Source organism: Gossypium hirsutum, chromosome A04, assembly GCF_007990345.1.
Source record: "Gossypium hirsutum isolate 1008001.06 chromosome A04, Gossypium_hirsutum_v2.1, whole genome shotgun sequence".
NCBI classification, from domain to species: Eukaryota; Viridiplantae; Streptophyta; class Magnoliopsida; order Malvales; family Malvaceae; genus Gossypium; species Gossypium hirsutum.
The window spans coordinates 46905035-46916740 of record NC_053427.1 but is presented as its reverse complement, the minus strand read 5'-3'; the positions used below and the strand labels follow the sequence as shown (position 1 = coordinate 46916740).

General features: G+C 33.7%; 1 non-coding gene across 1 annotated transcript; it reads left to right on the top strand.

Moving 5' to 3' along the window:
• Positions 1-5781: 5781 nt before the first annotated feature.
• Positions 5782-5888, top strand: LOC121228381 (small nucleolar RNA R71). The gene has a single exon (XR_005925957.1). It is a non-coding gene; the product is annotated as a small nucleolar RNA R71 (small nucleolar RNA).
• Positions 5889-11706: the final 5818 nt, after the last annotated feature.

The window sequence follows — 11706 nt, the reverse complement described above, 5'->3', positions numbered from 1 at the left end:
AAGAGAAAACAGTGTGAAGCTGATACGGGATTAGATTTCAGAATCGGTTCTAATGGTTGTTTGATGTTTAAAAATTGGATTTGTGTACCGAAAAATGATGAGTTGATGCAAAAGATTTTGCATGAAGCACATAATGGTTGTTTGGTGGTTCATCCGGGCAGTACGAAGATGTATAATGACTTAAAGAAAATGTACTGGTGGAGTGGAATAAAAAGAGATATTTCCGAGTTTGTATCAAAGTGCTTAGTTTGTCAACAAGTGAAAGCTGAACACCAAGTACATTCGGGATTACTTCAGCCTATTATGGTTCCTGAATGGAAATGAGATCGGATTACTATGGATTTTATATCAGGGTTGCCGTTAACTCCAAGGAAGAAAAATGCCATCTGGGCAATAGTTGACAGACTGACTAAATCGGCTCATTTTATTCCGGTACGTACAGATTATTCTCTTAATAAGTTGGCTGAATTGTATATCCGAGAGATTGTTAGACTTCATGGGATACCTTTGTCAATCATTTCGGATAGAGATCCGAGGTTTACCTCACGGTTTTGGGAAAAGTTGCAAGAGGCATTAGGTACAAAGTTAAATTTCAGCACTGCCTTTCATCCATAAACTGGTGGACAATTAGAGAGAGTAATTCAGATTCTTGAAGACATGCTCAGATGTTGCGTATTGGAATTTCAAGATAGTTGGGAAAGGTACTTACCATTAGTAGAATTTGCTTATAATAATAGTTATCAGACGAGTTTGAAGATGGCACCTTATGAAGCATTATATGGTCGTAAATGCCGGACGCCATTGTATTGGACTGAACTCAAGGAAAATCAGATTTATGGAGTTGATTTAATAAAAGAAACCGAAGAAAAAGTTAAAGTGATTCGAGATTGTTTGAAAGCAGCTTCAGATAGACAGAAATCTTATGCGGATTTGAAATGAAAAGAAATGGAGTTTCAAGTTGGTGATAAGGTATTTTTGAAAGTGTCTCCATGGAAGAAAGTCCTTAGATTTGGACGAAAGGGCAAGTTAAGTCAACGTTTTATTGGACCGTATGAAATAATTGAAAAAGTTTGACCGGTAGCATATCGGCTAGCGCTACCACCTGAATTAGAGAAGATTCATGATGTGTTTCACGTATCTATGTTACGTCGGTATCGTTCGGATCCTTCACATATAATTTCACCGACAGAAGTTGAACTACGACCGGATATGACTTATGAAGAAGAACCGATTAAGATTTTAGCTCGAGAAGTCAAACAACTTAGAAATAAAAGTGTTGCACTTGTGAAAGTGTTGTGGCAAAAGCATGGGGTAGAAGAGACTACATGAAAACCCAATACCCACACCTGTTTACCGGTAAGATTTTCGAAGACGAAAATCCTTAAAAGGAGGGGAGAGTTGTAATATCCTAAATTAGGGCTTAATCGGAATAGTGGTTTCGTGACCACAAATTCGAGATAGAAATAATTATTTTATAATTATTTTTATGAATATGATATGATTGCATGATTGTGTGAAAATTTCGTGATGAAATTCTATGTCTAAAGTGTTTAAGTTGAAAGTAGGAACTAAATCGAATAAGTTGAAAATTTTGCATTCTAGAAGTTTTTAGTATGAAATTGCATTGAAATATTAATTAGGAGGTCTTAAATAGCAATTTGACCAATTTTTAAGTCTATGGACAAAAATTGGACATGGATGGAATTTTTGGAAAGTTTAGTAGTAAGGGCAATTTGGTCATTTAGTTATTAAAATGAATTAAAAACAAAATTAAAAGCCAATTTTTGTCCATCTTCTTCATTAGGCCGAAATTTCAAGGGTTCTCCATAGTTAGGGTTTGTTTCAAGCTTCCAAGCTCCATAGTAAGTGATTCCAAGCCCCGTTTTTAATGTTCTTTACGTTTTTGGAATCCCGGTAGCTCGATTAAGCTTATGTTAGCAATAATTCAACCTAGGGTTTATATTTGGAAAAATACCCATAGGTGAAATTTGTGTATTTTGATGTTTTATGATAGAATATGGGGTTTTAAATTATGTTAGACAACTTGTGCTACTCGGTTTTGAGTGAAAACGAGTAAAAGGGCTTAATCGACAAAAATACCTAATAGTCACAAGTATATGTTAGAGTAAGAATTTGATGTTGCCATAGAAGAGAAAAATGATCAGCATGTTATAAAACATAAGAATAAGGAATAAAGTTTAATTCCCGAGCCTAGGGGCAAAAGTGTAATTATGCAAAAGTTTAGGGGCAAAAGTGTAATTTTTCCAAAGTTCGTATTAAATGTTGTTTTGATGAATGTATGTATTGAATAAGATTAATTTGGCATTATAGATCAAGAGAAACGAGATTCAAGTCGCGATCGAGGAAAAGAAAAGATTGTGGACTAAATTGCAAAATCTTTATATTTTGGTACCAAGGTAAGTTCATGTGTAAATAATGTAGCATAAATGTTATTTTTAAGTTATTAATGTTAATTATATGATATGCTGATTTTTAATCGTGAAATATTATGCTTTGTGGTTAATATTGAGTAATATGCAAATTATGTTTACTACTTGATAAATATGAATTGCTACCGAGTATCGGTTCCGATATTCCATGGAAGACGGCAAATGTGAGAGCGAGGGAAAAAGCCCGTTTGAACCTTAGGAATAGATTAGGATACAAGTGACATGCCACTAGGATGGTTGAGCATCCGAACTCGTTGAGTTGAGTCCGAGTTCACTTATGGATGTGAATGTCCGAACTCGTTGAGTTGAGTCCGAGTTCGTGAAATGTAACTAGGCATCCGAACTCGTTGAGTTGAGTCCGAGTTCACTTATGGCTGCGAACGCCCGAGCTCATTGAGCTGAGTCCGAGTTCACTTAGGGGCGGGTTACATGATTTCTTGATTACATATGAGGCACTTATGTGCAAATTATCCGTGTATCCGAGTTGTATTCCGATATGTTCAACGGGTGAAATTTCTAGTGAAATGGAAGAACACTTAAGATGCAAGCGACGTTTTGGTAAGTGTTGCGAAATGGACACATTGGACAGGTATGTTCTTAACCCTCGGGTTGAAAATAGATACAACAACGATAAGGTGGTAAGATGATGAATGATGTTTAGAAATGTGATATATGTTTTGGTGATACCATGCTAATGTTGTTTAGTATATTTGTATTGTTATGTTACTTGTTATTTACATATGAACTTACTAAGCATTTATGCTTACTCCCTCCTCTTTATTTACTGTAGTTTTGAACAAGTCAGCTCGGGAATCGGGACGGGTCGAAGGTTCGATCACACTATCCAAAGGACTTTCATCTGGGTAAATGGCTTGTAAAACTTAAGTATGGCATGTATAGCAATATACTTATTTTGTGTAAATAGTTTTATGATATGGCCATGATTGGTTGAGAAAATGTTTGATATTGATAAGTCATGGTGATGGTTAAATTTAGATCATGTTTGATATCATGGAAGTTTAATAGGTTATCTAGTTCATAACAACTCATGAAAAGATGAAATTTGCCTTAAAACAGAATATTGCTGCAGTAATAACATGAATTTGAAAAATCACTAAAAATAGTATAAATGGAATTAAATGATGAGCAAGTTATGAAATTTAATCTTAATGAGTCTGTTTTCATATGCATTAAAAGAAAACAGGCATATAAATTATACTCTATGAGATATTTGAAACCTTGTGAAACAGGGCCAGAGTGATTTCTGGATCCTCTATTCTGACTTTAAAAATTCATAATAAATTTTACAAAAATAATTAGAAGTCATTATTTATATGTACAGATTCCTTGTTGAGTCTAGTTTTATGAGAAACAAACCTCGTAGTCATTGAAATTCTGTATAGAGAGATATCTGATTCGTAATACACAGAGGTCAGAGCAGTCAAACCCTGAAAGAGGGGAGACTTTAACTAATAAACTGTACTAATTGGCCCAACCAAAAATTCTAGAAAGAAATTAGTAAATATATATATGAGTCTAGATTTAGGGAAAATTTACGGATCTTGATTTTGAGTTTTGTAACTCGAGATATGATTTTTCTTGTAACTGTGACGTGGGTAGCTAGAAAGCTGTGAATGTAGAAACAAATGATTTGAAGTTCTTAATTTGATAAATTATGTTCGATAACCCCTCAAGCTCGACTCCGGCGACAGTTTCGGGCGTGGGGGCGTTACAACTAGTCATATATCATTGTTCTCACAAATTTTATATACCATTCTTTCATCACTTTTCAATATATTAAATCATGCCATTCGTGCAATAATAATATAGAATTTTCAATTCAAATATAGCATTGCAATATTATTGACACATGAACTTACCACGGCACCAAAATAGCAAAAAGGAACCTAATTGTCGATTTTCCATTTTTCACCCGCTCTAGGTCCAATCCTAGTTTTCCTTGATATATAATATCACATTTAGTCCAATTATTATTCACACTATTTAATGTGATCCAAAAATCACATTTTGGCAAAATTATATTTTTACCCCTAAACTTTGTCAAAATTACACTTTTGCCCCTAAGCTCGTAAAGTGATTTTTATTCAATTTTCTCACTCTATAGGCCTAGATGAACCATTTTCATAACTATAGAAAACTATAATTCTCATCAAAACACCATTTTATACCATTTTTACAACTTTTACACAATGGTCCTTTCAAACATTTTCATCGAAAATTGCTTAGTAAAAGTCGTTTATTTAAAACCCAACACTCATTTTCTACCATTACACATCAAAATGCATGCATGTCACACATGAGTCAATTTTTAAACATGAACCCTAGCTCAAATTAATGGTAGAATTAGATGGATCTTGTTACGAGGATTGCAAAAACGTAAAAATTATTAAAAACGGGGTTAGAACGGAGTTACAATCGACCTTGGAAGCTTGAAAAACCCTATACATGGTTTCTCCATGCAACTTTCAGCCAAGAGATTAAACATGGATAAAAATTGGCTTTTAATTTTGTTTTTAATTCATTTTAATAACTAAATGACCAAAATGCCCTTAATGAAAAACTTTGGAAACATGCCTAACCATGTTCATTTTTGTCTACCAACTTAACCAAAGGACCGCTAATTTAAAATTTCATAACAATTGGACACCTCTAGCATGTAGAACGTAACTTTTGCACTTTTTACGATTTAGTCCTTTTGACTAAATTGAGTGCACAAACGTCAAAATTTTCGAACGAAATTTTCATGAAATCATTTCGTGAAATTTTAGACCATAAAAATAAAATTTTCCTCATCAGATTTGTGGTCCCGAAACCACTGTTTCAACTAGGCCTAAAATCGGGATGTTACATTGGATGATTCCACCATGAAGATTTGTAAGAATTTAACAGTGGACCATTTCAATTTTGATTTCCCATGTAATATTTCGACTCTTGATTCGATGGGAAATTTTCAAAGAAATGGCTATCTCCACAGTATTCATAAGAAGTATCCTCGAACTGGTTCCGTTGCTGACCTGTTAGATTACCATTGAAACCATTAATAGTTATGTTCTTAAACATAGAAGACATAGAGGATACCTGGGCTGCCAAAAAAGTAACCACATCAACTTCATGTATTCCTACTACTCGTCTTCCGGAAGCTACTCAATTGGTTGGCCACGGATAGTTATTGCTGGCAATTCGTTCAATAATCTCATAAGTATCATCATAAGACTTAGAAAGAAAAGCTCCATTTGTCGAAGCATCCACCATCATTCTAGTATGAATATTGAAACCAATATAGAAAGTCTTCATTTGAACGCAACAAGAAATGCTGTGATGAGGGCACTTTCGTAATAACTCCTTGAACCGCTCCCGTGCCTCATATAAATATTCTTCATCAAGTTGTTGAAATGAAGTGATTTCATTTCAGATCTTGACGGTTAAAGATGGAGAGAAATATTTCATTAAGAAACGTTCAACCAACTCTTGCCATGTAGTTATGGAACCAGACGGTAGGGAGTTTAACCACGCTCGTGCTCTTTCTCTTAAGGAGTATGGAAATAATTCAGTCTCAAGGTATCCTCAGTCACTCCGACTAGTTTAAATGAGTCACTCACTTCCATGAATAGCTAAAGATGAAGATGTGGATATTCAATAGGAATTCCATTAAATTGACCCATATTTTGCAACATTTGGAACATGACTAGCTTCAGCTTGAATTGTTGTGCCTCAATTTTGGGTCTCCTAATACTCGGATTGAGCTCGTTGAATAGAGGAATGGCATATTGTTGAATGGAACAGTTTCTGTTATCGGCAATAATGATCAAATTGTGAGTACTATAAGCGAATGTTCCTTCTAGATTTTGGTTTAGATTTTCAAAATTTTGGTTTGGATTTTCAAAATTCATATCTTCGGTCCTTCTTTGGTTCACTTTTCTTCTCCATTGTTAGAAAGTCCTTTCAATTTCAAGGTCTACGGTGAGTAAGTTAATAATTTGATCAATACTCATAAACACCTGAAACAAACACAAAAAAAAATGGGATTAAAATTTAACAGAAAGAAAAAAAATAGACCAAAAATTTAAAATTAACAATTTCACAAATAATGTCTTTTAAAAACAGTCCTCGAAAATGGTGCCAAAAACTTAGAACGAAGGAAATGTGCAAGTGTACACAATCACAAAAAGTAATAAAGTCACAAGTAATGTCGAGTTATCTACCCATAGGGACTGTGAAAAAAATTATTTATGAATGTTATTTAAAACACTTCGGTGAAGAAAAATATTTGTTTGAAGAGGGTGATTAAAAACTTAAGATTTTAAACTAAGTAAACTAAATAAATAAATCACAAATGCATGATTTCAAAATATGATTTTAATTAAGATGACATAATTGTGTTAGATTAATTACATTTCTTAACTTATAATTATTAAACTCATGTTTATATTGTTATGAATAAATTCATGGCAACTCAGTAATTTGCCAACTTATGAACGTACTCACCTACTAAACTTCATTCATCTCTTGACTATATCCCTATGTCAATTCAACTGATTAAACAAATCTTTAATAGGAAAATGCATTATTGCACATACATACTTATTTAATCGAAATAATCTCATGTACATATCCCTATGTCAATTCAAATAATTAATTAAATCTAATAAGCACATAAAAGACTATGTGAGGTAACAAAGTATCCTTACCTTGAAACAATTTAATCAAAATAATCTTGCAAGTTATGCAAGGAAAATGTATCGTTAGATACCATTGCTAATTTAACCCTCAACTACCTTTGATGATTAAATATGCACTGATTAAGTACTGTGTCCATTAATTTCAATCCGTTTAAATAATGAATTCATTAGCTACCTCACAATTGTAATGCAAGAATAACTTAGTCATGATTTTACTTAATCAAGCATATTACCGAGGCCTATAACAACTTAAACACAATTTTAACAATTTTAGCAAACGAAATGCAATCAACCTAACACATTAAATTCAAGCTAAATTGATTAAATTAACCATTCCAACAACATAAATATTTATAGATATGTTCATCATAACAACAAAAAAAATTCAAGAGATAGGGAACAAGAATCAAATCCGGTGTTTTTCCGTAGCTTGACTAGTTTGCTCTGTTCTTCCTTCTCCATTGTCCTTATCGACCAAGGTTGCTATGAACACTTAATTTCTGCTTCAAATGGCTGATGAATTTCCCTTTTCCAAGAGGAGAAATCGGCAAGAGATCAAGGGAATTTGGAATGGAAAAGAAGAGAGAAAAGATGTGAATGCTTGAGATGTGTTGAAATGAACAACGAAGGGGGTTTTTATAGGGTGAGAGGGCTGCTAAAAATAGCCAAAATCGACAGCCAAAGAGCCCTCCCATGGCTGCCACACATGTGGCAAGTTTGAAGTTTTCAAACTTGTTAGATTAAGGCTAGGGCAAATCTAGAAAGGCACGAATAGTGGAGAGGTTTGTTTGCAGTTTGACGAAGTCTTCAAGGGCCTTTTTGCAAGCCAATTAATCAGCTAAGCAAGCTGCTTAGGACAGCATGCTGCACGGTTTGGGGCTGCCCAAAGCTTGATCGGTTTGGTTCTCTCGGTTCAGCTCAACTAGGCCACTTTTCATAATTTAATTAAAAATAATTTATTTAACCCAAATTAAATTATATGAAAATTAAAATTAATTATATTATGAATTAATACACATAATTTGGACCGTCTTTAGCTGAAAAATTCATTTTCTCGATGCTTCAAAATGGCTTCTCGGTTTTGCGCTTCTAGTAGTGTCGCCAAACCAATTTTCGCCCTTTGTGTAAATAATCAAAATTTATTATAAAATTATTTAAAATTCATTAGTTAATATTTTAAGTCCAAAATAATTATTTTAAAATGATTATATATTTTTCAACAATAATTTTACCGAAACTGCATGAACTTCAGTTAAAAAGGGCATGAAAAAGTGTGTATATTTTCGTGTTTCCAATTATAACAACCCATTTTTGGTCAAATCGAAACAGTGGATTCAGAACCACAAATCCGAAGTCAAAATAGTTATTTTATTATTATTTTAATGTTTACAATGTAATATCATGTTGGTGTGAAAATTTTGTTAAGAAATTTTATCGTTTAACTGCTCAATTTTAGAAAAATGACTAAATCGCGTAAAATGCAAAAGTGTTATTCTATTAGCTAAAGGTGTCAAATAGTTTTGGATTTTAAATATGGTGGCCTTAAATGGTAATTAAACCATTTGAAAGCTGAGTGGACAATTTTGGGCAACCATTAAATGATTTTTAAGTTATATTAATAAGGTTAGTTTAGTAAATTAGTTAATAAAGGTTAATTAAAACAAAAAAAATCAAAATGTTGTCCATCTTTCTTTCAATTGCTGAATTTGGGAGAGGAAGAAAGCCATTTTAGGGTTTGTGATATTCGGCCACTTCATGATCTAATTGTAAGTCCGTTTTTGCTCGGTTTTTAATGATTTATATATTTTTGTGATCGTTGCATCTAGCACTAGCTAGCCCAAGGACTAATTTGCAAACTGTTAAATATTTTGAGTGTTTCCACTAATGAATATATGAATATTTTGATGTTTAATGATAGATTATGGATATTTGATGTTAGTTAAACAAGTTTTGTAAAGTGATTTTTAGTGAAAATGCAAAATAGGGATTAAATTGAGAAATGTATAAAGTTAGTGGTTAAAATGTGAAATAAATGAAACATATGGGCTACTAAAGGTATAATGGTAATTTGGCTAGCATGGGTTAGTCTTGAATTTCATGAATTTGTGATTTTTGAAATAAGGACTAAATTGTAAAAATGTGAAAGCTTAGGGGCAAATGTGTAAAATAGCCCTAATGTGTGTTTTGGATTGAATTGAGTAAATAGAAGAATAAATAAGTTGATTTTGGTTACTTATAGATCAAGAAAAGAGGAATTCAGACTTAGATCGGGGAAAAAGCAAAGTAATTGAATAGTCGGTCCGTTTCGTCATTTCTGTACACGAGGTAAATTCATATATTTGAACTTAAATGTGTATTTATTCAATGGATGGATGGTATTGAGATTGTATTTGTCCTATGGTTAAATGTGTAAAACTTAATTTAAATGTACGGTTTAAGTGGACGAGTCGCTAAATAAGACCATAGCTGGGCTATGGCAATCAGATAATAAGACCATAACCGGGTTATGGCATGTGAATGTAAGACCATGGTAGGACCTTGGCAATGCATGTGTAAGATCATAGTGGACTATGGCATCAGAAAATCGACGTACTCGTACCATAAGCATTTATAAACTCGGAGAGATTTGATAAGTGAATTGGTGAGAATAGATATGTATCAGTACAGGTATGTACGGAAAACTATTCGAATAACAAGCTAATGGAAGTTGTGAACTTTATGTTAACTTAGTGATTAATGTCTTTAATGCAATTTATTTCATCCATTTAGAAATGTTAATGAATGATGAGATTATTTCATATTTACATATGAACTTACTAAGCTTTATAGCTTACTTTGTTTATTTTCTTTTATGTTTTATGGTATATCGAAGCTAGCTCGGATCCAGGGATTGTCAAAGACTTCATCACACTATCGAACATCTATTTTGGTACTTTTGAAGTGTGTATATATGGTATATGGCATGTATAGGCTTGAGTCATTTTAGTAGGTGATGAAAATGTATTTTGGCCACTTGAGTTGGCTTGTAGTGATGAATTTAATGATGTTTATAAATGTGCAAATGGTTTTGTTTTGAGTTTGGTAATTGACTTAATTTGTGTGTTTGAAGTTGGATTTATGATGCTTAATGATATTAGGTAATTTGAATGGTAAAGGATTGATATTTGGGAAGCTTTATGCTTGTGAATTGGTACATGATAATGCATGATTGGAAGGGTATAATTAGTTGAATTGTATATGTGAATTTAGGTATGAAATTAGATGGCAAAGTGTAGCATATTTGTGATTGGTATTGAGGGTAAAGAAATGGTATGATTTGAACATTGGTTGATGGTATTTTGATGCATATTCGTGTCTTGAAATGGTACCATTTGAGCTTGAATAGGTATGTTCAAAATGGGTGGCAAAATGGCTTGGTAAATTGCCTATTTTTGTCTACATGGGCAGAGATACAAGCGTGGGTGTCTCAGCCGTGTGTGACGCATGGTCATGATACACAGCCCTGTGTCCCCTAGTGTTGAATTTGAAAACAAATCAGTATGTTCCACACGATCTCACACACGGGTGTGTGACTTGGTTGTGTGGTATAATTCAGTATACCCTACAGGTTTGACATGGCCTAATACATGACCTAGGACACGGGCGTGTATGGTCATTTTTAGGGTACACTTGCTAGCTACACGAGCGTGTGTGTTGGCCGTGTGACCCAAGTCAGAGAGTTACACGGGGTCGGACACGGGCTAGGACACAGCCATGTGCTTCTATTTCGAATGTCCACACAACCTGTGACACGGGCGTGTCTAATGGCCCTGTGAGACACACAGTCTGGCCACATGGGCATATGTCTCCTGTTTTGAGAAAAATTTTCAAAATTTCATGAAAGTTTCTTGAGTTACTGGTTTAGTCTCGAATCACTCATAAAGCATGTTTAGGGCATCGTAGGCTCGTATAATGGACAAATTGATTGAAATTGATTAATGAATGCTTAAAATGTGAAAATTTATGCAAAGTTGAACGTTTAATTGTTTGTAAGTCCGGTAATACTCCGTAACCCTATTCTGGCATCGAATACGAGTGAGGGGTGTTATAATTTGTCTTCGCATCTAACAACTTTCCGGATAACAACAAAGAAGTGTGAGTTCTCTTGTCTAGTACAACTAACTTGTACGTACAAAGGCAGCATGAGTCTAATGAAAGGACACATGTACTATTTGGATAGATATCAACATAAAAAGGGGGAGCTTTGAGGAGAGAATTATTTTCTTCAACTTATCCCTTGAAGTTTTTGGCTATGGCAGCTTAAACTCCTATGGGTGAACCAACGTGAAAAGAATGCATACTAGCTCTTGACGAGAAGCCCTGAGTGCGACACAAGGAGGAATAGACAAATTCAAGTCGAGATGTCTAGGAATAGTATTTTTCCACTTGTTTCTTTTATTTTTCTTTTCTAAATTCAAGCCAAGTTGTCTAGGAATAGTATTTGTCACTTGTTTCTTTTATTTTTCTCTTCTAAACGCTGGTGATTACTTCTTATTTCATGTTAGTACGGAAGCACA